Raw genomic sequence first — 24,714 nt, forward strand, 5'->3', positions numbered from 1 at the left:
TGGCTGATGTCCTCCCTCTCAATCAACTCTTGATTGTGCTTGGAAGGAGGAAGAAGAAGGATGAAGACTAGGAAGAAGAAGAATCCCTGCAGTCTTCTTCTTTTTCATGCGTTGGAGCCAAGGAAGAAGACCAAGAGGAGGGAGACGCCTCCTCTTCCTTTTCCTTTGCTGATGGCGGCTGCAACTAAGAGGAGGAGAGGGGGCTTCCACGGCTTGAAGAGGAAGAAAAGGATTCCTCTAGGGCGCCGGCCCTAGTCCTCCTTTAATAAGGATGAAGGGCTCCTACGAGTTAGGAGCCCTTGACAACTTTCCAAGAGGGGGCGCCGGCCCCCTCTCTCTTCATGTCGCACCTAATCAAGTGGAGAGGGGCTGATGCCCCTCTTACTTGGTTAGCCTAATCCTCTTCCAAAGAGGATTAGGTCCCTCTTTCATGGTTTAATCCTAATCTAATTAGGATTGGCTAAATTAGGTTCAATCTATGCTAGTCCTAATCCAATTAGGACTTGAATGAACTCTTCAATCCTAATCCAATTAGGAGTCATGTTGATTCATTAGATTAATAATTAATTTAGACTTAAGGAATCCTAATCCAATTAGGATTTGTTTAATTTTAGTCCTAATCCAATTAGGACTCTATTTGAATCCGAAGTCCTAATCCAATTAGGATTTTTAGGAATCCTACTCCAAGTAGGAATCCAATTTTAATTCAAAATTCCTAATCTCATTAGGATTGTAGGAATCCTATTCCAAGTAGGAATTCCAGTCCTACTCCAACTAGGATTCCCAGTCCTAATCCAATTAGGACTCTAGGTATCCTACTCGAAGTAGGACTCTTGTTTCAAGTCCAATTAATTAATTCCCTTTGTTCCTTCTTCAACTTCTTATCAATCAAATAGATTACTTGTGATTCCTAATCACGATTTCAACCATCGGATCGGTCAATACTTCTAGTGTGTGTGACCCCATAGGTTCTATTCTGACTGGTAGTGAGATATATTGTGATCTCTATCACTATATCATTGAAAACTCCTTTCAATGGGTTGGAACGATTCCAACTCAACTCATTAGGGTTTATCGATCATCAAGATAATCCCTATGAGTCCCACCATCCACCAGTGACACCTAGCAGCATGTAGTGGCTACCCAGCAGAATGGAATGATGAACCTCTAGGTGCAGTTAACATGTGATACAGTCCTACTATCGTGGATCTCTACAGGACGGAGGTCATGGACAACTCGTCAAACCCTATCGTCTGTCATATGTCAAGATTTATTCGACTCGAGTTCGATAGTGAAAAACTCTTTTTCCACTTTATATTACTGCCCTGGCCAAGGTCTTAGAACTCAGTCTAACAAATCACATAGGATCACTCCTCTTCTATCAAGGTCGATAGATTCCTTATAGGTGCATACCCTACTCCTACAGTGAACCTACTGCAGCCAATCTACACTGCATGGACCCATATGGCTAGAGACCATGTATGTGTGCAGTCAAACTACAATAACCTCACTGTGAGTAGCCGAAGCACCGCAGGTCAAAGGACCAGTCACACTACTGCAACATCAAGCAAGTCACTGACGAGTGGATAGACATCCAAGTGACTTCTTGTCTTGGTCACGCTCAGTACCCTTGTTCTCTAACAAGCACCTGCACTATTACTTCAGTGTCCCTACACTGTGGACTCAAGTCTCGTCCATCCAGAAGGAGAGTGATCTGTGCACTGATCGGATCGATCACCGTCCTCGTGATGATCCATTGATCAGGAGCATTTAGAAATTAATCACCAATGATACATGGCTCAAATTCTCAACTCTTGAGAATATGTATCATCATCTTATTAATTTCTTGGACGATTCATAGACACATAAACAATATGAATGAAAAGATGCCTTTTATTTATTCAATAATAAATAGTCAAGTACAAAATTATGTCCCTAGAATCAACAATGTGTCAGCCAAATTGGCTTCTAGGGCATACATCTAACAAATACAAGTTATAGAAAGAAAGGAAAATAAGCTTCTCAAAAGCAGATGTAAAACAATATAATCAAAAGAGGAGTTTAGAAGCCCTCAAACGCTTTTAAGCTGAAGTAGAGGAATGGCTTCTTGAACTCCGGTCTCCTCTCAAATGAGTAGTCGTCTTGAATGCAGGAGGAGGAGGCTTTAATTGCTGGAAAGATGTAGTTGGTTGCAGTAAATGCTGATCTTCCCCTTTTTCGTTGAAGAGCACGTTGCAGAGCTTGAAAGCTTGAATGCTTAGAGTGGAATGGTTGTTCTCTGCCTTGCTACAGTCTTCTGTGGCTATTTAAGCCAACCCCCACGGAAATTAGCCGTTACACTGCTTTTTCTGTCCGTTCTGCACACTCTGCGCAGCCTGACAATATGACCGTTGGTGGGTTGGAGTCGACTCGCGCGATCAGGAGTCGACTCGGCTGTAGCGGGAGTCGACTCAAGCTTTTCCGAAGTCGACTCGGCAACTGTTCCAAATTTGAATTAAAGTTGCCATCACGACTGGGAGTCGACTCGTCTTGACCCGGAGTCGACTCGCCAACTTCTGGAGCTGACCTGGCAATTTTGGAGTCGGCTCATCCACTGAAGTCCGTGGATCCAATTTTGAATTTTGTCCACTCGAGTCGACTCGACTGTCCTTGGAGTCGACTCGAATCTCAGAGCCCGAACTCCCGATTCTCTGTCTTTTGGCTCATCCAGTCTTGGAGTCGACTCGAACTTCCTTGGAGTCGACTCGGCTCTCAGTTTCCGAAAGTTGGTCTTCTGCCTTTTGACGTGAAGCTTGTCTTGGAGTCGACTCGAGCTGTCTGGGAGTCGACTCGAATCTCAGAGGCAGTAACATGGTTTTCTGTCTGTCGATGGTCGCACAGTCTCGGAGTCGACTCGCGTATTGCGGGAGTCGACTCGAATCTCAGAGTCCATAAAATGCTCTCTGACCTTTTCTTTGTGTACCGCTGAGAGTCGACTCTTGCTTTCTCTGGAGTCGACTTGCCAACCATCGGAGTCGACTCGCGTTCCACTGGAGTCGACTCGAATCTCAGACTCGAAAACTGCTCTCTGACTTTTCTTTGTGTACCTCTTGGAGTCGACTCTTACTACCCTGGAGTCGACTCGTTGAACATTGGAGTCGACTCGCGCACTTCAGGAGTCGACTCGTTGACAGGTTCTGAGATGAGGCTTTCTGTTCTTCTTTCTGTTCTCAGTCGGAGTCGACTCGTACTAGTCTGGAGTCGACTCGAGCTCGTGCCAGTGAACTTGATACGCTTGGAGTCGACTCGTGATACTCGGGAGTCGACTCGAGTCTCAGACTTTGGTTCAGCAGACTTCTTAACTTATCCAAAATACTATGAACCAAAATCTAGAGACACTTGGACAGGATTTTCACTGAAACACTCAATTGAATTCATTAGTAATCACAAGATATACTCAAATGCTTTGAGCTCATCAAAATCAAATGGGGTTTTAATCAATCACTCCACAATCTCCCCCTTTTTGATGATGACAAAACTTTGAGTATATGTAAAATGACTTGCTCAATAAATAATGAAATAAAATCCATAAATGAATTCAAATGTCTGATAATTTAATTTATCCAAGTTTGAAAGGAGTGAAACAACAAATTTCGGAGTTAAAGCTCCCCCTTTCATTTGGAATTATATAAGCCTTCATATTATGCAATCAATTGTTTGGCTTATATGTCATTAATGATTTAGCTTGATTAAAATTCAGATTCTCCCCCTCAACATATGCATTCAACTATGTTTTGACTCTCTGAATTTTCTTTTAATGCTTTGAAGTTTTTGAACTGAATTTTTGTTTTTAGAGGGAAAATCTGTCAATTTGTTCTTGAGTAGGATTCAGCTAATCTCCGAATATCCCTTGAATAGATTCTGGAGATTACTCCATTAGGAGCCCCAAAAGAGAGATAATGAGCCTCGAGGTACCGAATCCACTTAGAACAAATTTGTGTGTGTTTTTAAGAGTTTATCTTTTTATTTATTTCCATTGATTTCTTTTATATATATTTTTTTTTATTTTTCTCCCCTTTACACATTTTATACATATTTCTCCCCCTTTTTGTCATCATACCAAAAAGGAGGTAATCAACCACAATCGATGGCACAAACAATCATCAAATGGCACATAATTGAAGATAAGATGTCTACTCATTGTATTGATATGAATTGAAGTAGATTTGAGCATACAATAAGTAAAGTAAAACAATACAAAACAGAACTCAAACACATCTATGTCCTCCTCGAGGATGAAGCTCCCCCTCTCGAGGATGCATCTCCTCCTCTGGAGGATGTGGCTCCTCCTCTCGAGGATGTGGCTCCTCCTCTCAATCGACTCTGCTCCATGAGGAGGGTGACTGCATCTGTGACATGGCCAAGCTGTGTGATGATAGACGTGGTGGCTCTGCTATGTGTAGTGGAGAGCTCTGTCACCGACGCCTGAAGCCCAGTCACCGATGTCTGAAGTGCGTCCAGCTTGTCGATGAGTACATTCGCCAAGCGCTCGGCCCCCTCGGTGGTGGTGTGCATGTCACGACCTATCTCCTCTCGCATCTGTCGAGTGGAGCTCGTGACCTCACTCATGCTGTGGAACTGGGCCTGGACCAAACTCCGGACATTGTAGATCTCTTCCCGTACATGAGCCGTCATGTCAGTCACGGCTGTCAAGGAAGGGACCAACTGAGAAGATACGGGTGCAGGAGTGGGAGCAGGCACCGCACCTCGGAGCTCCCGAAGCAGCTCATCCCTCACCTCTCTGACTATCTCCTGTCGCAGCTCCCGGAGCTGCTCAGGATCAATCCGGACCGCCATAGAGGGTGGTGCCGAGGAGGAAGGTCCGGCGGAGGTGGTAGGAGCAGGAGGAGTGGATGGGAGGTCTGGATGGTCTGGAAGGTCTGGGTAGTCTGAATCGGGCTCAGGACTAGGTGAAGGTCTGGTGGTCTGAGCGGTGAGGGTAGACTTCCTAACCCAGATCCCTTCTCTCTTCCGAAACCCCATCCTGTGCATGGTCCCCGTACACAAGCGATCTGTCCATCGCAGTGCACGAGAGGGTTCCCTCTCAGGAATGGGAATCTCGTACTCCCTAAAGAGAAGAGTAAAAATCATGCCGTATGGGAGGGTGAGCCTAGGTCTATCTAGGGCTCACACATAAACCTATAGATGAGTTTGGGGAAGTTGACCGGGGTGTCCTGAAGAATGTAAGACATAACAGCTAGGTCCCTCTCATTTACAAAATCAAATCTTCCTGTCTTAGGGAAGATGGATCTGGACAGAATACTCAAAAGGATTCTCACTTCAATAGGAAGTGAGCTAGCAGATACCTCGTCTAGGGGGGACTGAGGTGGATGCCCTAAGACGACCGTAAGGGCCTCAACTCTATCCTCAGGGTGTGCGGGAGCCATCCCTACTAATGGAAGGTGGAGGATGTGGGCAATGAGATCCTCCGTGACACGCACAGGGACACCTACTACTGTGCCCTCGATACCTCCATCTCCCCGATGGACGGTACTATAAAACTCTTGAACAAGGCCAGGGTAAGTGGGAAGGTCCAAAGTGAGGAAGTACTCTAGGCCCTGGGCTCTAAGCCTATCACCTATGGTGAACCCTTCCCGGGAGAGATAGTCAAAGTCGACATACCTCCCGGTGGTGACGGCCTTCCCGGCCAACGGCCTTGCGGGAACCGCCCTAGGCGGGGAACGAGCCGGAGGTGGTTGCCTCGCGGGATCGTGCCGCGCCTTGGAGCGCCGCTCGGGACCGGCCTCGGGACGGGACCTCTTCCTAACCACGGTCTTACGAGGCATCTTGACCTAAACGGGAAGAAACACCTAAAGGACGGAGAAAGGTCGACGGAGGAGACTCGGGACGGACCGGAGACGACCTAGGAACGGACGAAAATCCTAAGAACCGGTGAAAAATCGACCGAACAGAGGTTGGAGACGATCGGGGACGACCTAGGAGTCGGCTCTAGGGCTTTTTGAACAGTGGCGGCTTGAAAGAAAAGTGTTTGCGAAACGACAAACCTAGGGTTAAAAAGTCGGATCCCGACTGCGAGTCGACTCCCCTGAGTCGCGAGTCGACTCGACCTCGAGTCGACTCCAGAATATGCGCGAGTCGACTCCCCCTTAGGAGCCGGCTCTGAAACTTACTCGAGTCGTCTCTAACCTTGGCACGCACCTAAAAGTCATGCTATAACCGTGCCAAATGAGGAAAAATCACCTAATTGGGATCTGATTTGATGATCATTGAATAGAAACTCTATTTTAACCGCATTCTAATCATCAAAATCAATTAATCTAGTGGAAACTCCCACTAGGATGGATCAATCACTCCTAATCCCCTCCTAAGCACGCTAAACCTCTCTTCACTTAGGGGTTTTGTAAAAATATCCGCTAATTGATTATCAGTACAAACAAATTGGAGTGACACATCACCATTCAATACATGATCTCTTATGAAGTGATGTCTTATCTCAATGTGTTTAGTTCTTGAATGTTGAATTGGATTTTTAGTTAGATTTATGGCACTTGTATTATCACAATTAATGGAAATTTTATCTTGTTTACTGCCATAATCTTCTAATTGTTGTTTAATCCACAAGATTTGAGCACAACAACTCTCGGCTGCCACATATTCAGCTTCTACAGTGGATAATGCAACCGTGTTTTGTTTCTTGCTAAACCATGAGATTAGGTTTTCTCCTAGAAACTGACACGACCCGCTGGTACTTTTTCTATCAAGCTTACATCCAGCGAAGTCTGAATCTGTGTACCCTATTAAGTTTAGGCTAGATTCTTTAGAGTACCATAGCCCTATGTTCTTAGTTCCTATTAAGTATTTAAAAATTCTCTTAACTGCAGCTAGGTGTGATTCTTTAGGATTAGCCTGATATCTAGCACACATGCAAACACTAAACATAATATCAGGTCTACTTGCAGTAAGATATAGTAAAGATCCTATCATACCTCTATAAAGTTTTTGATCTACAGATTTACCTGATTCGTCTTGATCTAATTTGCATGATGAGCTCATGGGGGTGCTGATTGATTTGTTTCCTTCCATATCAAACTTCTTGAGCATCTCCTTGACATATTTTGCTTGATTGATGAAGATGCCTCCTTCAGATTGTTTGATTTGAAGCCCGAGGAAGTAGTTCAGCTCTCCCATCATGCTCATCTCAAACTCACTCTGCATCTAATCAGCAAACTCTTCGCAGAGGCGATTGTTAGTAGCACCGAAAATGATATCATCAACATAAATCTGTACTAATAGCATCTCCTTATTTTGCTTTTTCAGAAATAATGTTGTGTCTACATTTCTCCTAGAGAATTCATGTTCTAATAGGAATTTACTAAGTCTCTCATACCATGCTCTAGGTGCTTGTTTTAATCCATAAAGTGCTTTGTTCAGTTTATACACATGATTAGGGTATTGATGATTTTCAAAACCAGGAGGTTGTTCTACATACACTTCCTCATTAATATACCCATTTAAAAATGCACTTTTTACATCCATTTGAAATAGTTTGAAATCCTTAGAGCATGTATATGCTAATAATAGTCTAATAGCCTCAAGTCTAGCTACGGGAGCAAAGGTTTCATCAAAATCTATGCCTTCTTCTTGATTATAACCCTTTGCCACTAGTCTAGCCTTATTCCTTATAACAATTCCATTTTCATCTAGCTTATTTTTATATATCCATTTTGTACCTATAATTGGATATTTAGAAGGTCTCTCTACTAGATCCCACACTTTGTTTCTAGTAAATTGGTTTAGTTCTTCTTGCATTGCATTTATCCAATTTACATAATTTTCGGCTTCTTCTATATGTTTGGGCTCAAAGTGTGAGACAAAAGCTAGATGGTTATTTAGATTTCTAAGTGAAGCTCTAGTCCTAACCGGTTGAGATGGATCATCTAGAATGAGTTCCTTAGGATGCCCGTGAGCATACCTCCAAGCTTTTGTTAGCCCATGATCCACAATAGGCTCTTGACTTGATGATGCTTCTTCAATCAATTTTTGATTATCATCTTGTAATCCCATCTCATCTATCTTTTCTTCAAGTATTTCAACATCATCATCAAAATTAACTTTCTTACTAGAGGAGAAGTCACTAGAGTCATCAAATACTACATGTATAGATTCTTCTATGACTAAGGTTCTTTTATTAAAGACTCTATAGGCTTTACTAGTTGTAGAATAACCTAAGAATATTCCTTCATCAGATTTAGGATCAAATTTCCCTAGATTATCTTTCCCATTATTATGTACAAAACACCTACATCCAAAGGCATGAAAGTAATTAACTTTTGGTTTTCTGTTTTTCCAAAGTTCATAAGGTGTTTTCTTTATAATGGGTCTTAATAAAGCTCTATTTAATATGTGACAAGAGGTATTAATGGCTTCTCCCCAAAAGTACTTAGGGAGGTTACTTTCACATAACATAGTCCTAGCCATTTCCTCTAGTGTTCTATTCTTCCTTTCCACAACCCCATTTTGTTGTGGTGTCCTAGGTGCTGAGAAATTATGGGTTATCCCCTTTTTACTACAAAATTCATCAAATGATTGATTTTCGAATTCGGTACCATGGTCACTTCTAATGGCTATGACTGAAGACTCTCTAGCATTTGTTACTTCCTTATGGAACTTCTTAAACATAGAAAATGCTTGATCCTTATGCGCTAGAAACATGACCCATGTGTACCTAGAGTAATCATCTACTATAACTAGACCATATTTATTTCCACCTAGGCTTGTTGTTCTAGTTGGACCAAATAGGTCCATGTGTAGTAATTCTAGAGGCCTAGAAGTAGAGACACATTTTATGGATTTAAAAGAGTTCCTAGATTGTTTGCCAAATTGACATGCTTCACATATTTTATTCTTTTCAAATTTTAATTTTGGCAAACCTATCACGGAGTCTCTTTTAACTAGTTTAGTTATTGTGTCCATGCTTGCATGACCTAACTTACGGTGCCATAACCAACTAGCATCATTATCTTTAGTTTCATTTACAACTAGACATTGGTTATGTTTTGCAAGATCTTCTAGGTCTACAACATATACATTTCCACGTCTAATTCCTTTAAAAACTAAACTATTATCATTAGGATTTGTTATAATGCATAGTGATGGTTTAAACATAACATCATATCCTATATCACATAATTGACTAATGCTTAACAAGTTATGCTTAAGACCATCAACATATCTAACATTATCTATAAAAGTAGAAGGGGTGATTTGAACTTTACCAATACCAATGATATGACCTTGGTTGTTGTCTCCAAAAGTCACAGCACCTCCCTTCTTAGCTTCAAGGGTGAAAAATTGATCTTTATCACCCGTCATGTGCCTTGAGCAGCCACTATCCAAATAGCAGCGATTTTTGTTGACCTTGGCTGCAAGACACTCCTACACAAGCAAATCATGTCATCTTAGGTACCCAAGTTTTCTTGGGTCCTTCATGGTTAGTCAAGTTGGTTCCTTTTGGAACCCATACCCTTTTAATTTTCTTTTTTGTTTTACTTTTCCTATAGTCACATGCATTTGCCTTATGTCCTATAGTTCTACAACAAAAGCAGGTTATTTTCTTAGTTTTAGTTTCTCCAGCTTTAACAAAGAAGTTACTAAGAAGTTTTTGTTTATTTCTTGGTTTGTACCCTAAACCCGCTTTATTAAATACTGCTCGTTGACTATTTAGTATCATGTTTAATTTTTCAGAACTATATGTAAATTTTTCAACTAAGGGTTTGTATTTGTTAAGTTCTTTAGTTAGTGTTTGATTTTCTGCTTATAGATCATTAAGTTCTTTTGTAAGATCCTTATTTAAGGTTTGTTTATATTTTTTAAGTTCTGAAAATTCCTTAGTTAGTTTTTCATTATCTTTAGTTAAGGTGTTAGTCTTTTGAGTTAAAAGTTGGTTGCTTGTTTTAAGTTCAATATTTTCTTTGGTGATTAAGTCCTTATCCTTAACTAATTTATCGTATTTATGTTGGTATGATTGATTAGCTATTTTCAGTTCTTTATTCTTAAGATTTATAGCCTTATATTCTACCATTAACTCATTAAATGCATCATAAAGTTCATCAAAAGAGAAATCAAGATGCGTATCGGAAGTTACCTCGTTTTCGTTGGCCATGAAGCAGAAATTGGCCTTCTCTTCTTGTTCATCATCTGATGAGGAGGATGATGAGTCGGAGTCGGATAGTGTAGTGACAAGAGCCTTCTTCTTCTTGTACTTACTCTCCTTCTTCAGTAAGGGGCACTCTGCTCTTATGTGACCCGGCTTCTTGCACTCGTAACACCCAATCCCCTCGTTTTCCCTTTTCTTACCTTTGTCGTTGCGGTAGAAATTTGAGGGGCCTCTCCTTTGATGATAGGACTTCTTGTGGTTGATGAATCTCTCGAACTTGCGCACAAGAAGAGCCTCACCATCATCTTCCTCATGTTCTTCTTCTTCACTGCTGCTACTGCAAGACAGGTCCTTGTTAGATGAAGTAGATTTAAGTGCTATTACCTTTTTCTTATGGGAGGACTCTTCTTCGCTGTGTTGCTTCATGGTTAGCTCGTGAGTCATTAGGGATCCAAGGAGCTCTTCGAGTGGAAGCTTGTTCAAGTCTTTAGCTTCTTGGATTGCCGTCACCTTGGCTTCCCATGACCTTGGTAGACAGCGAAGTATTTTCCTGACAAGATCACTGTTAGTATAGCTCTTGCCAAGGCTTTTTAGGCCATTGACAATGTCAGTAAACCTAGTGAACATGCTAGTGATTGTCTCATTAGAATCCATTTTAAATAGTTCATACTTATGAACCAATATATTAATTTTGGATTCTTTAACTTGATTCGTGCCCTCATAGGTCACTTCAAGTCTATCCCAGATCTCTTTTGCAGAGTTGCAAGTAGAGACCCTATTGAATTCATTTCTATCTAAGGCACAATAAAACACATTCATAGCTTTAGAGTTTAGTTGTGCCTTCCTCATGTCATGTTCATCCCAATCCGTTTCTAGTTTGGGTACCTTGACACCATCTACATATATGGATGGGATGTATGGGCCATTTACTACAATGGTCCACATCTCATAGTCTTGGGCTTGGATGAATATTCTCATCCTAGCCTTCCAGTATGAGTAGTCGGATCCATTAAAGAAAGGGGGTCTTTGGGTGGACTGACCCTCAATGTGAGAAGATCCAAATGGGGTTGTCATTTTGATCTTTTAACTCTTGAGTGGAAGAGTTTTTGGCTCTGATACCACTTGTTGCCCAGATAGACAACCCAAGAGGGGAGGGGTGAATTGGGTTTTAAATTAATTTGGATAATTAAAACGTTATGGATGATTAATTAAAAACTATTGCAAGTTATTTAATTAATGCTAAGTGCTGTGAGTGATGTGAGAGGAAGAAGAGAAGAGACAATCCAATGCAAACACAGAGTTTTATAGTGGTTCGGAGCTACCCCTTGCTCCTACGTCCACTCCCCAGGTCTCTCTTGGGAATTCACTATAACCCCCTTGGATTACAGCCGGTTGTTTTGCAAGCTCACAACCAAACTTGTTGTTTTACGAGCTCACAACGAACTCGGTCGGTTTTCCCAGGCTCACCGACTAGAACCAACCCCGATTGTTTTCCCGGGCTCACAATCAAACCCTTACACACGTTGGTTTTTAACTTGGCTCACCAACCAACCTTAATCCCCTTGATTCAATCCCCCGATTGAACCAAGTAAATACAAGTTATAGAAAGAAAGGAAAATAAGCTTCTCAAAAGCAGATGTAAAACAATATAATCAAAAGAGGAGTTTAGAAGCCCTCAAACGCTTTTAAGCTGAAGTAGAGGAATGGCTTCTTGAACTCCGGTCTCCTCTCAAATGAGTAGTCGACTTGAATGCAGGAGGAGGAGGCTTTAATTGCTGGGAAGATGTAGTTGGTTGCAGTAAATGCTGATCTTCCCCTTTTTCGTTGAAGAGCACGTTGCAGAGCTTGAAAGCTTGAATGCTTGGAGTGGAATGGTTGTTCTCTGCCTTGCTACAGTCTTCTGTGGCTATTTAAGCCAACCCCCACGGAAACTAGCCGTTACACTGCTTTTTCTGTCTGTTCTGCACACTCTGCACAGCCTGACAATATGACCGTTGGTGGGTTGGAGTCGACTCGCGCGATCAGGAGTCGACTCGGCTGTAGCGGGAGTCGACTCAAGCTTTTCCGAAGTCGACTCGGCAACTGTTCCAAATTTGAATTAAAGTTGCCGTCACGACTGGGAGTCGACTCGTCTTGACCCGGAGTCGACTCGCCAACTTCTGGAGCTGACCTGGCAATTTTGGAGTCGGCTCATCTACTGAAGTCCGTGGATCCAATTTTGAATTTTGTCCACTCGAGTCGACTCGACTGTCCTTGGAGTCGACTCGAATCTCAGAGCCCGAACTTCCGATTCTCTGTCTTTTGGCTCATCCAGTCTTGGAGTCGACTCGAACTTCCTTGGAGTCGACTCGGCTCTCAGTTTCCGAAAGTTGGTCTTCTGCCTTTTGACGTGAAGCTTGTCTTGGAGTCGACTCGAGCTGTCTGGGAGTCGACTCGAATCTCAGAGGCAGTAACATGGTTTTCTGTCTGTCGATGGTCGCACAGTCTCGGAGTCGACTCGCGTATTGCGGGAGTCGACTCGAATCTCAGAGTCCATAAAATGCTCTCTGACCTTTTCTTTGTGTACCGCTGAGAGTCGACTCTTGCTTTCTCTGGAGTCGACTTGCTAACCATCGGAGTCGACTCGCGTTCCACTGGAGTCGACTCGAATCTCAGACTCGAAAACTGCTCTCTGACTTTTCTTTGTGTACCTCTTGGAGTCGACTCTTACTACCCTAGAGTCGACTCGTTGAACATTGGAGTCGACTCGCGCACTTCAGGAGTCGACTCGTTGACAGGTTCTGAGATGAGGCTTTCTGTTCTTCTTTCTGTTCTCAGTCGGAGTCGACTCGTACTAGTCTGGAGTCGACTTGAGCTCGTGCCAGTGAACTTGATACGCTTGGAGTCGACTCGTGATACTCGGGAGTCGACTTGAGTCTCAGACTTTGGTTCAGCAGACTTCTTAACTTATCCAAAATACTATGAACCAAAATCTAGAGACACTTGGATAGGATTTTCACTGAAACACTCAATTGAATTCATTAGTAATCACAAGATATACTCAAATGCTTTGAGCTCATCAAAATCAAATGAGGTTTTAATCAATCACTCCACAGGGTTGATACTAATGGCCGGCAGCCGTCTGGGGCAGTTGCAACCACTGAATGGCCGGCCAGTGCTGTCATTCGTCCGAATTTATTTCCTCTCTTCGGAGGGTATAAAAACACCGGTTCAACTCCACCCGATCCTCCACCCGTTGTTCTTCTCCTTCTCCCTCCTCCTTCAGTGGCCATCATGCCTCCTCGGTCAACCGCCACCGCCCAAAACCCCCTGTGGATCCTGGTTGCTTGCCTCTCCTATTCTGAGTGCCTTTCCCTCTCTTCTCATCGGGATCTACCGAAAATCGCCTCCACCGACCGTGAGTCGCCATCCGCATCCCTCGTTGATGAGTCCCCATCTTCCGTCGAAGCTTCCTCGGGCCATGGGGGCTGCCACCAAGAAAGCTAGCTCTACCCCTCTTCCTTACTTTCTCCTTTTTGGCCGAGCATGGCCATCGCCGCTTGCTTGCTGCCGCCGCCACCACCTCCGGTTACCACCCACCGGATCTCGACCATGAAAGCCACCATAAACCACCCTCTCATCCTTTCTCGATTTTCAAGAAAAGAGAAACAAGAAGAAAGAAAGGAAAGAAGAGGAAGAAGAAGAGGAGGAGAGAGAGAAAACCCATCCCTCCCTCTCTCTCCCACTATCTCGTTTCTTCTCTTTTCTCTCTCTAATCTCCATATTTCTCTCTCTAAAAGTCTGGAACCCCATTAAGAGAGGTCTCACTTTCTCATTAATATACCCATTCAAGAAAGCACTTTTTACATCCATTTAGAATAATTTGAAATCTTTATTGCATGCAAATGCTAGTATCAATCTAATTGCCTCAAGTCTAGCTACAGGAGCAAAAGTCTCATCAAAATCTATACCTTCTTCTTGATTATAGCCCTTTGCTACTAGTCTAGCCTTATTTCTAATCACAATTTTATTTTCATCAAGTTTATTTTTGTATAACCATTTAGTTCCTATTATTGAGTATTCAGTGGGTCTTTCAACTAAGTTCCATACTTTATTTCTTGTAAATTGGTTAAGTTCCTCTTGCATAGCATTTATTCAATTTACATCACTTTCAGTTTCTTCTGTGTTCTTAGGTTCAAAGTGTGAGACAAATACAAGATGATTATTTAAGTTCCTAAGAGATGCTCTAGTTCTAACAGGTTGAGATGGATCATCTAAAATTAATTCTTTAGGATGACCATGAGCATACCTCCATGCCTTAGTAAACCCATGATCAACAGTTACCTCTTGGCTTGTTGAAGTTTCTCCAATTTGCTTCGGTTCATTCTCTTGTAATGTCATATCATCTATCCTTTTCTCAAGTATTCCTGCATCATCATCAAGAGCTACTCTCTTGCTAGAAGAGACATTATTAGTATCATAAAAAACAACATGTATAGACTCTTCAATAACAAGGGTTCTTTTGTTGAAGACTCTATAAGCTTTACTTGATGTAGAATATCCCAAAAAGATACCTTAATCAGATTTAGAATCAGATTTGCCTAAGTTATCTTTGCCATTATTATGAATGAAACGTCTACACCCAAAAATATGAAAATAGTTTACTTTGGACTTTCTATCTCTCCAAAGTTCATAAGGTGTTTTCTTTATAATTGGTCTCAATAAAACTCTATTTAATATATGACATGACGTGTTAATGGCTTCTCCCCAAAAATACTTAGGGAGGTTACTTTCACATAACCTGGTTCTAGCCATTTCCTCTAGGGTTCTATTCTTTCTTTCCACAACTCCATTTTGTTGTGGTGTCCTAGGTGCAGAGAAATTATGAGTTATCCTCTTTTTACTACAGAATTCATCAAATAGATGATTTTCAAATTCCGTTCCATGATCACTCCTAATAGCTATAACTGATGCATTTCTTGAGTTAGTTACTTCCTTATGAAATTTCTTAAATACTGAAAATGCTTCATCTTTATGAGCTAAAAACATGACCCATATGTATCTAGAAAAATCATCCACAATGATAAGACCATACTTGTTTCCACCAAGGCTTGTGGTTCTAGTTGGTCCAAAAAGATCCATGTGAAGTAGTTCAAGGGGTCTAGCAGTAGAGACACAATTTATGGATTTAAAGGAACTTCTAGATTGTTTGCCATATTGACATGCTTCACAAATTTTATTTTTCTCAAATTTTAGCTTTGGCAAACCAATCACAGAATCTCTTTTAACTAATTTTGATATTGTATCCATACTTGCATGACCTAATTTACGATGCCATAACCAACTTGCATCATTGACTTTAGAATCACTAGCTACTAGGCAATGGCTATTATTGGCGAGATCTTCAAGATCTACTGCATAAACATTGCCACGTCTTATTCCCTTGAATATTAAGCTATTGTTAATTGAGTTGGTTATGATGCATAGAGATGGCTTAAACAGAACATCAAAATCTCTATCACTTAATTGACTAACGCTAAGTAAGTTATGCTTAAGATCATCTACAAATCGTACATTATCAACGAAGGTTGAAGAGGTGATTTGGACTTTACCTATGCCAACGATGTGACCTTGGTTATCGTCTCGAAAAGTCACAGCACCTCCCTTTTTAGGCTCTAGGGTGAAAAATTGCTCCTTGTCACCCGTCATGTGTCTTGAGCAGCCACTATCCAAGTACCAACAGTTTTTGTCGACTTTGGCTGCAAGACACTCCTACACAAGAAAATCATACAATTTTAGGTACCCAAGTTTTCTTGGGTCCTTCAAGGTTAGTAATGTTGGTTTCTTTTGAAATCCAAACCTTTTTAATTTTTCTTTTAGCTTCTACTTTCCTATGGTCACACACATTAGCTTTATGTCCTACTTTTCCATAGCAAAAACAGGTTATATTTTTAGTTTTACTTTTTTCAGCTTTTACAAAAAAGTTTTTAAGAAACTTTTGCTTATTCTTAGGCTTATACCCTAAACCAGCTCTATTAAACATAGCTCGTTAATTATTAAGGATCATCTCCAATTTTTTAGAACTATATGTAAACTTTTCTACAATAGGTTTGTATTTTTCAAGTTCTTTTGTTAACTTCAGTTTTTCTGTTTTTAGTAAGTTTAAATCTTTTGTAAGATTATCTTTTATAGTTTGTTTACTGTTTTTAAGTTCTGAAACTTCCTTAGTTAGTCTTTCGTTATCTTTAATTAAGGTATTAGTTTTTTGAGTTAGTATTTGGTTGCTTGTTTTAAGTTCTAAATTTTCTTTGATGATAGAATCCTTATCCTTAATTAATTTATCGTACTTATGGGAGTAAGATTGATTAGTTAGTTTTAATTCTTTATTTTTAAGGTTTATTGTCTTATATTCATCCATTAGTTCATTAAAAGCATCATACAATTCATCAAAGGTAAAATCTAAATGCGTTTCAGATATTACCTCATTATCATTTGCCATGAAGCAAAAATTTGCTTTTTCCTCTCGTTCCTCATCCGATGATGATGATGATTGATTGGAGTCTGTCAAGGTGGAGACAAGAGCTTTCTTCTTCTTGTATTTGCTGCCCTTCTTCAGCAAGGGACAGTCGATTCTAAAATGTCCCGGCTTCTTGCATTCATAGCAACCGATTCCCTCACTTTCTCTTTCCTTTCCTTTGTCATTGTTGTAGGAACTTGAGGAACCTCTCCTCTGATGAAAGGATTTCTTCCGGTTGATGAATTTTCTGAACTTTCGCACGAGAAGAGCCTCATCTTCATCTCCCTCATTGTCTTCTTCTTCACTGCGGCTACTGCAAAAGGGATCCTTGTTAGAAGAAGTAGACTTAAGGGCAATTACCTTTTTCTTGTGGGTGGACTCTTCTTCACTGTGTTGCTTCATTGTGAGCTCGTGTGTCATCAAGGATTCAAGGAGTTCCTCGAGTGCCAGCTTTTTCAAGTCTTTGGCTTCTTGGATCGCTGTTACCTTGGCTTCCCATGACCTTGGTAAAGATCGAAGAATTTTTCTGACAAGATCACTGTTAGTATAACTTTTGCCAAGGCTTTTTAGGCCATTGACAATATCAGTAAATCTAGTATACATGCACATGATAGTTTCATTAGATTCTATTTTAAATAGTTCATACTTATGAACTAGCATGTTTATTTTGGATTCCTTGACTTGATTCGTGCCCTCGTGGGTCACTTCAAGTCTTTTCCATATCTCTTTTGCAGAACTGCAAGTAGAGACTCTATTGAATTCATTACGGTCTAAGGCACAATAAAGTACATTCATCGCTTTGGCATTTAGTTGTGCCTTCCTTCTATCATTGTCATCCCAATCTTTTTCAAGCTTGGGTATAGTAATGTTATCTACAAAAATAGAAGGAATGTATGGTCCATTAACTATGATGCTCCAAACCTTATAGTCTTGGGCTTGGATAAATATCCTCATCCTAGCCTTCCAATAGGTGTAGTCGGTTCCATTAAAGAATGGAGGCCTATGGGTGGATTGCCCCTCAATAAGAGAAGATCCAAAAGGGATTGTCATTTTGATCTTTTACTCTTTTAATATAAGAGCTCCGGCTCTGATACCACTTGTTGCCCAAGAAGACAACCCAAGAGGGGGGTGAAATGGGTTTGGATTAATTCTCGACCAATTAAAAACTATGATTAATAATTAACTAAATCTATTGCAAGCAAATTAGTTAAGTTACTAGATGAAGTGAATGAAGAGAGAGAGAGAAAACAACAACCAATACAAACACAAACCAATTTATAGTGGTTCGGAGCTAACCCTTGCTCCTACGTCCACTCCCCAAGCTTCACTTGGGAGTTCACTATAATCCTCCGGATTACAGCCGGTTGTTTTACAAGTTCACAACCCAACTTGTTGTTTTCGCGAGATCACAACGAACTCGGTCGGTTTTCACAGGCTCACCGACTAGAACCATTGGATTGTTTTTTCGGGATCACAATCGAACCCTTACACCGTTGGTTTTAACTTCGGCTCACCAACAAATCTTACAACCCTTGATTCAATCCCCTGATTGAATCAAGTAAGAAAATAGTTTGAAAAAAGTTACAAGAAAAGCTTCTTAACAAGCAAATATTAAACAATATGAAAAGAGTAGAGTTAGAAGCCCTCAAACAGATTTTGGAAGAGAAAGAAGGGGCTTCTCGAACTCTGAGTCTCCTCTTTGAATGCACTGAAGATCTGATGTCAGAGGAAGAGCCTTGAATGCGAAGGGAAGACTTCTAGTTATGTATTGAATGCAGTTCTTCCTTCTTTTGCTTGTCTTTTCTCTCAATAGACTCTTGGTAGATGGAAAACACTTAATGCTCAGATGGAGTGACTCTCTTGGTGTCTACTACTGTTCACTCTGGCTATTTAAGCAGTCCCCTTTGAAAACTAGCCGTTAGACACTAATTTGTAGCCGTTCTGCACAGTCTGCAACTCCTGACAATGTATTCTTTGGGGTTGGAGTCGACTCGCTCGATCTGGAGTCGACTCGCCTGTTGCTGGAGTCGACTCTTGCTTTACTGGAGATGACTCGCCCACTGTTCAGGATTTGAATTAAAGTGTTGTCCCGTTCTGGAGTCAACTGTTAGATGTATGCCCTAGAAGCCAATTTGGCTGACACATTATTGATTCTAGGGACATAATTTTGTACTTGACTATTTATTATTGAATAAATAAAAGGCATCTTTTCATTCATATTGTTTATGTGTCTATGAATCGTCCAAGGAATTAATAAGATGATGATACATATTCTCAAGAGTTGAAAATTTGAGCCATGTATCATTGGTGATTAATTTCTAAATGCTCCTGATCAATGGATCATCACGAGGACGGTGATCGATCCGATCAGTGCACAGATCACTCTCCTTCTGCGTAGGGGATCATCTTCTTCCTCTTCTTCATCCTTCTTCTTCCTCCTTCTAAGCACAATCAAGAGTTGATTGAGAAGGAGGACATCAGCCATCAAAGCTATCTCTGCAAGGGAGCTAGCACCCCGGTGAGATAGAGAGCTTGGATCGGATCCTGCTTCGTGTGGATACCCGTAGAGGCCGGACGTTTGAACGGCTTCAAGCGAACCCTCTTCCAAAACCACGAATTCAGATTTGCGGTGATCATCTACCCGCGCAAGGTGAAGATTTGATCTTCCTAATAGTTTTAAAAGTTTTAATTCTTATCTAATTACGAAAGGTCTCGAAACAACGTTCATGCGATGAACGTCGAACCCGTGCATGCCGATTCCGCTGCCATCTGATTTAATTTTTGAAATATCAGCGGCATGGGCGGGTTCCCAACAGTGGTATCAGAGCCTAGGCTTCGTAGATTAAGGTAAGAATTAAATATCTAAAGGCTTATTAGATCTGAAAATTGAATGATCATGCATGCTGAAAAATTCTGCATGCAGATTTTTCAGGGGTGCTGATTTTTTACATGCTGATTTTTATATGATAAAAAGATGATTCTAATTGCATTGTTAATGGGATTACAAAGTTTAGAATCATGATTAGCATGATCAGCGACCTATGTCATGATATAATCAGTTAGTTTTCAGATCTGAAAATTATAATTGTTGCATACCGTGATGATCATAGGATTCAAACCCTTTTGGTATCAAATGTAATGACCTGCGATGTGATCTGCGATGTCATGTAATTTTTCAGATGCTTGCATGCATCTTATTTGATGTTTTGAGAGGCCTGCGTGCCTCCTAAAAGGAGATGTAATTTATTTTTATTTTTATTTTACATCTGGTTGTATTTCTGTGATGTGATGTACATCAACGGTCAAGTTGAAGCAAAGGCATGAGATGAAAGGTGATCTAAGCGGTTGATGGCGATGGGATCAAGAGTTGATCAAGGATCGAATCAAGGAGGCTTGGAACCAATTCAAGAGTTGAAGACCACTTGATCGATTGATGTGCATGTGCTTGTAATACGACCTAATTAGAATCCATGATCATCACCTAGTTAAAGTTTAGCTTTAATTTGATGCTGCGATTATAACTGCCTGTGATGTGCCGTTTGCATGTGATGTGAATGCGAGTCGGGTAGATAGGTTTACATGTGATGTAGCAAACCCAAATTGAGACCTAAATCAAAACCTCCTCAATCAAGTCGAGAGTGAACCGACATGAGCAAGTCATATTAGACTAATTGATCTAATTGGTGTCTAGGAAAGCATGAAAGGTGGTTACTTAATTAGGACCTTACTCTCTGAGTAAGGGGAGCCTCCCACCTGCTTACCTGGCCAATTGTTCGATTACCTCTTATGAAGGGCTCAAGTTGCAAACACTAAGACCTGATTAATCAATATTAAGTCAATAGGTCTTCCACTGTAGTAGAGTTGCTAAAGCCTTTCTGATGTGATGACCCAAAGATTGATTCATAGATTGATTTTGATGATCACAAAACCTTGAAGTATAGATACTAATGTTTATGTTGCAAGGAGAAAGATATTTATTTTGCAAGGAACATAGCAAGTTGGGAGAACACAAGAAGGCCTCCAAAGCTCTCAAGTTGGAAGAAAGCTACAATTTATTGGCCCAAGCTTAAAGTTCAAAGGATTCAAATTGGAGGAGTAAAATCAAAAGAAAAATTCAAAAGAACAGTCTTCGAGTCGACTCCAGTGGAATTCGAGTCGACTCCGAAGAAGTATAAGTCGACTCCGGAGAAGTATGAGTCGACTCCTAGGAGTCACAGGCAGAAAAGTCAGAGAGCAGTTTTCGGGTCTGAGATTCGAGTCGACTTCAGTGGAACGCGAGTCGACTCCGATGGTTGGTAGGTCGACTCCAAAGAAAGCAAGAGTCGACTCTCAGCGGAACACAAAGAAAAAGTCAGAGAGCATTTTTGGGACTCTGAGATTCGAGTCGACTCCCGCATTGCACGAGTCGACTCCGAGACTCCGCGACCATCAACAGACAGAAAACCAAGTTACTGCCTCTGAGATTCGAGTCGACTCCCAGACAGCTCGAGTCGACTCCAAGGCAGCGCTACACCAAGATGGCAGAAGGCTGTGTTTCGCAAACTGAGAGCCGAGTCGACTCCAAGGAAGTTCGAGTCGACTCCAAGACTGGACGAGCCAAAAGACAGAGGATCGGGAGTTCGGGCTCTGAGATTCGAGTCGACTCCCAGGACAGTCGAGTCGACTCGAGAGGACAAAATTCAAAATTGGATCCACGGACTTCAGTGGATGAGCCGACTCCGAAATTGCCAAGACAGCTCCAGAAGTTGGCGAGTCGACTCCAGGTTAAGACGAGTCGACTCCCAGTCGAGGCAAGCACATTAATTCAAATTTGGAACAGTGGCCGAGTCGTCTCCGGTAAAACACGAGCCGACTCCTGCAACAGGCGAGCCGACTCCTGATCGCGCGAGTCGACTCCGATCCCAACGGTAACATTGTCAGGAAATGCAGACTGTGTCCAACGGCTCTTTTTCTTGTCTCTAACGGCTATATTTCTGTTTCCACGCCATCTAAAGCTATAAAAACAAGAAGAGAGCTAGGGGAGAACTCATGGAAGTGGGAGAGATCATCTAGGAAAGAGATCTCAAAGAGATTACAAAGGAAATCTCCCACAAGCACAAAAGGGCCATCCAAAGTGAAATAGAGAGAAGAAGAGCATCCAAGTGAATCCCAAAGCTTCCTCTCCATCCGTGTGCTGCCTCGGGGATCCTCTACTTCATGCCAAATCAGAGGAGGATCAAGTAAAGAAGAAGCCGAGCTCCTCCATCTTCAAAACTCGTTTGAGGGCTTCTCTTTACTCTATTTGTTTATATTGTCATATCTGCTTGTTTAAGAAGCTTTGATTTGTTTTTATTCTTTGTTTTAATATCTTGTAACTTGATTCAATCAAGGAATTGAATCAAGGGGTTAAAGGTTTGTTGGTGAGCCGAAGGGAAAACCAACGGTGTAAGGTTGGTTGGTGAGCCAAGGTAAAACCAACGTGTAAGGGTTTGATTGTGAGCCCGGGAAAACAATCGGGGGAGGTTCTAGTCGGTGAGCCTGGAAAAACCGACCGAGTTCGTTGTGCGCTCGTAAAACAACAAGTTGGGTTGTGAGCTTGTAAAACAACCGGCTGTAATCGGTAGGATTATAGTGAAATTTCCAAGAGGTCTTGGGGAGTGGATGTAGGTGCTGGGGTGCACCGAACCACTATATGTCCTTTGTGTTTGTAATGCCTCTAGTTATTGTCTAACTAACACACTTACTTACTTAGATAAATTGCTTGCTTAATTCTTATCCGCACATCCTTTAGTTGCAAGCATATTTAATCAAGTCGAAGTCTATACATCAAACCCTTGCTAAGTTTAACTTTCACTGTGCATCTATACAACTTAGCATAGTTAATCAAAAAGTTTTAGAAGTAGCATAAAAATTTTAAAAGACCCAATTCACCCCCCCTCTTGGGTTGTATCTACTGGGCAACAAGTGGTATCAGAGCAGGTGCTCTAAGTTTAATCATTGATCTCACGATCAAGAGCCAAAGATCATGACAACTCAAATAGATAGTTTTCTAGGAGAAGGACAATCAATTAATACACCTCCACTATTTAATGGCATAAACTATACACATTGGAAAATACGCATGCGCATCTTTATTCAATCACAAAACTACTACTTATGGAAAATCATAATAAATGATCTTCACATACTCTCTCAAACTTTTAATGAAAAGGACTTAGCACAATTGAATGCTGATGCTATGAACATATTATATTGTGCTATTCAAGAAACAAAGTTTAATGAAATTTCTGCATGCTTATCTGCTAAGGAGATCTGGGATACTTTAGAAAATATTTATGATAAATCTCAGATTAGCTCTCATGTGCTTCAATTACATTCTAACAATGAGACTGCAGAAAACGGTGTTGAATCTCCCACCTCAGTCGAGTCGACTCCAAGTATTTCAGAGTCGACCCTCAAGATAACCGAGTCGACTCCAATAAGGTCCGAGTCGACTCCGAGGCAAATCAGCTTCCTAAAGACAAAGAAAAAGAGGAAGCAAGAAGAAAGGAAGAAAGAGATAAAAAGGAAGAAAGCCTTGACCAAGAAAGAGTCAAGCCAGAAAATAAAAGTTAGGAGCAACAATGATGATATTAGCTCCAAGAAACTACAAGAGGTAACGGACTTGTGCTTTATGGCACAGGAAGACAAGGTAAAATCTGAATCTACTTTTACCTCAAATGATTTTCAAGACGAATTCTCTTATGATGAATTATTAAATGCTTTTCACGATTTGTATAGTGAATGTAGAAAATTAGCTGTAAAGAATAAAAATCTTAAGAAACTAAATCTGAAAATTTCAAAAGAAAGAAATTCTAATGATGAAATACAAGAGAAACTAAATTCTGAAAATGAAAGCTTAAGGTCATTTTCAGAAGAATTAATTCAGAAAAATCATAGCTTAATTAGAGAAAATCAAAACTTAAGTAAAGAAATTAATCAATTAAAATCTTTTATTAACAAATTCACCGTAAGCTCAGAACGATTGAAAATGATGTTTGAAAGCCAATATGTTGCTTATGATAAATCAAAACTTGGCTTGACTCCTTTACTTAACAATAAATCTCTAGAGAAAAAGGTTATCAATTCACCATGCAAACCATTAAATAAGATAACTTATCTCAAACATGAAAAGAATGGGCATAACAACTTTTTCCATCATTCTAACACAATTAAATCAAATGGTAAAATTATTACTATTAAACAGATTTGGGTTCCAAAAGGAACCATATGTCCTAACTCTCAAGGACCCAAGCAAGCTTGGGTACCCAAAATGAAAATATGAGGATGTAGACATAGATGTGCCAAGATACCCATGGAACAAATAAACTCATACAAGTGGGTGTTCTAGACACACTGAAACTTAAAACATACTTATGAAAAGTAATTTTAAATAAAAATAATAATAATAATAATAATAAGGAAATCAGTAATTCTTGCATCTCATCATTATTTGTGCTTTAGTATTTGATATGATTTGCTAGTAGTGATCAATTTTGTGATATAGAAAATACTTTTGGAAATATAATCAAATCTCTTCATTTTTTAGTATACTTTACTCACTATTGGATAAGTTGCTAAATGATTAATCAATTTATTAAGAATAACTCTATGAATTCTCTATATGCTTGATTGAGAGTTATTATCCATGGCATTATTGTTTATTGATCATAGATATGATAATGTGTACTTGGTATGCTTTTGAATATATGCACTATGAATACCAAGAAACCATCCTTGGCATATAAAATCAACTCATGCTAGTATGTTCTTAATCTCAAAAGACCTTGCCATAGGCTTACTTAGATTATCTACTTAAAGGTCAAAGTTTTGCTATGCATGTTAACTAAGAAAACAAACAAAAATCATTTCTAAATCTAAAGATGTTGTTTCCATCTTCAAATTTTTCAAAAGCTTACATTGGATTTATTCTTGAAAAATAAAACTGAAGTATTTTTCTGTATTTACTAAATCTTGTAAAAGTGGTTCAAATGATAAAGGTTTCCAAACTGTGAAGATAAAGAGTATCATGGCACAGTGTTGA

Source organism: Phoenix dactylifera, chromosome 15, assembly GCF_051530095.1.
Source record: "Phoenix dactylifera cultivar Ajwa chromosome 15, Ajwa_hap1_PhDact_Kaust_v1.1, whole genome shotgun sequence".
NCBI classification, from domain to species: domain Eukaryota; kingdom Viridiplantae; phylum Streptophyta; class Magnoliopsida; order Arecales; family Arecaceae; genus Phoenix; species Phoenix dactylifera.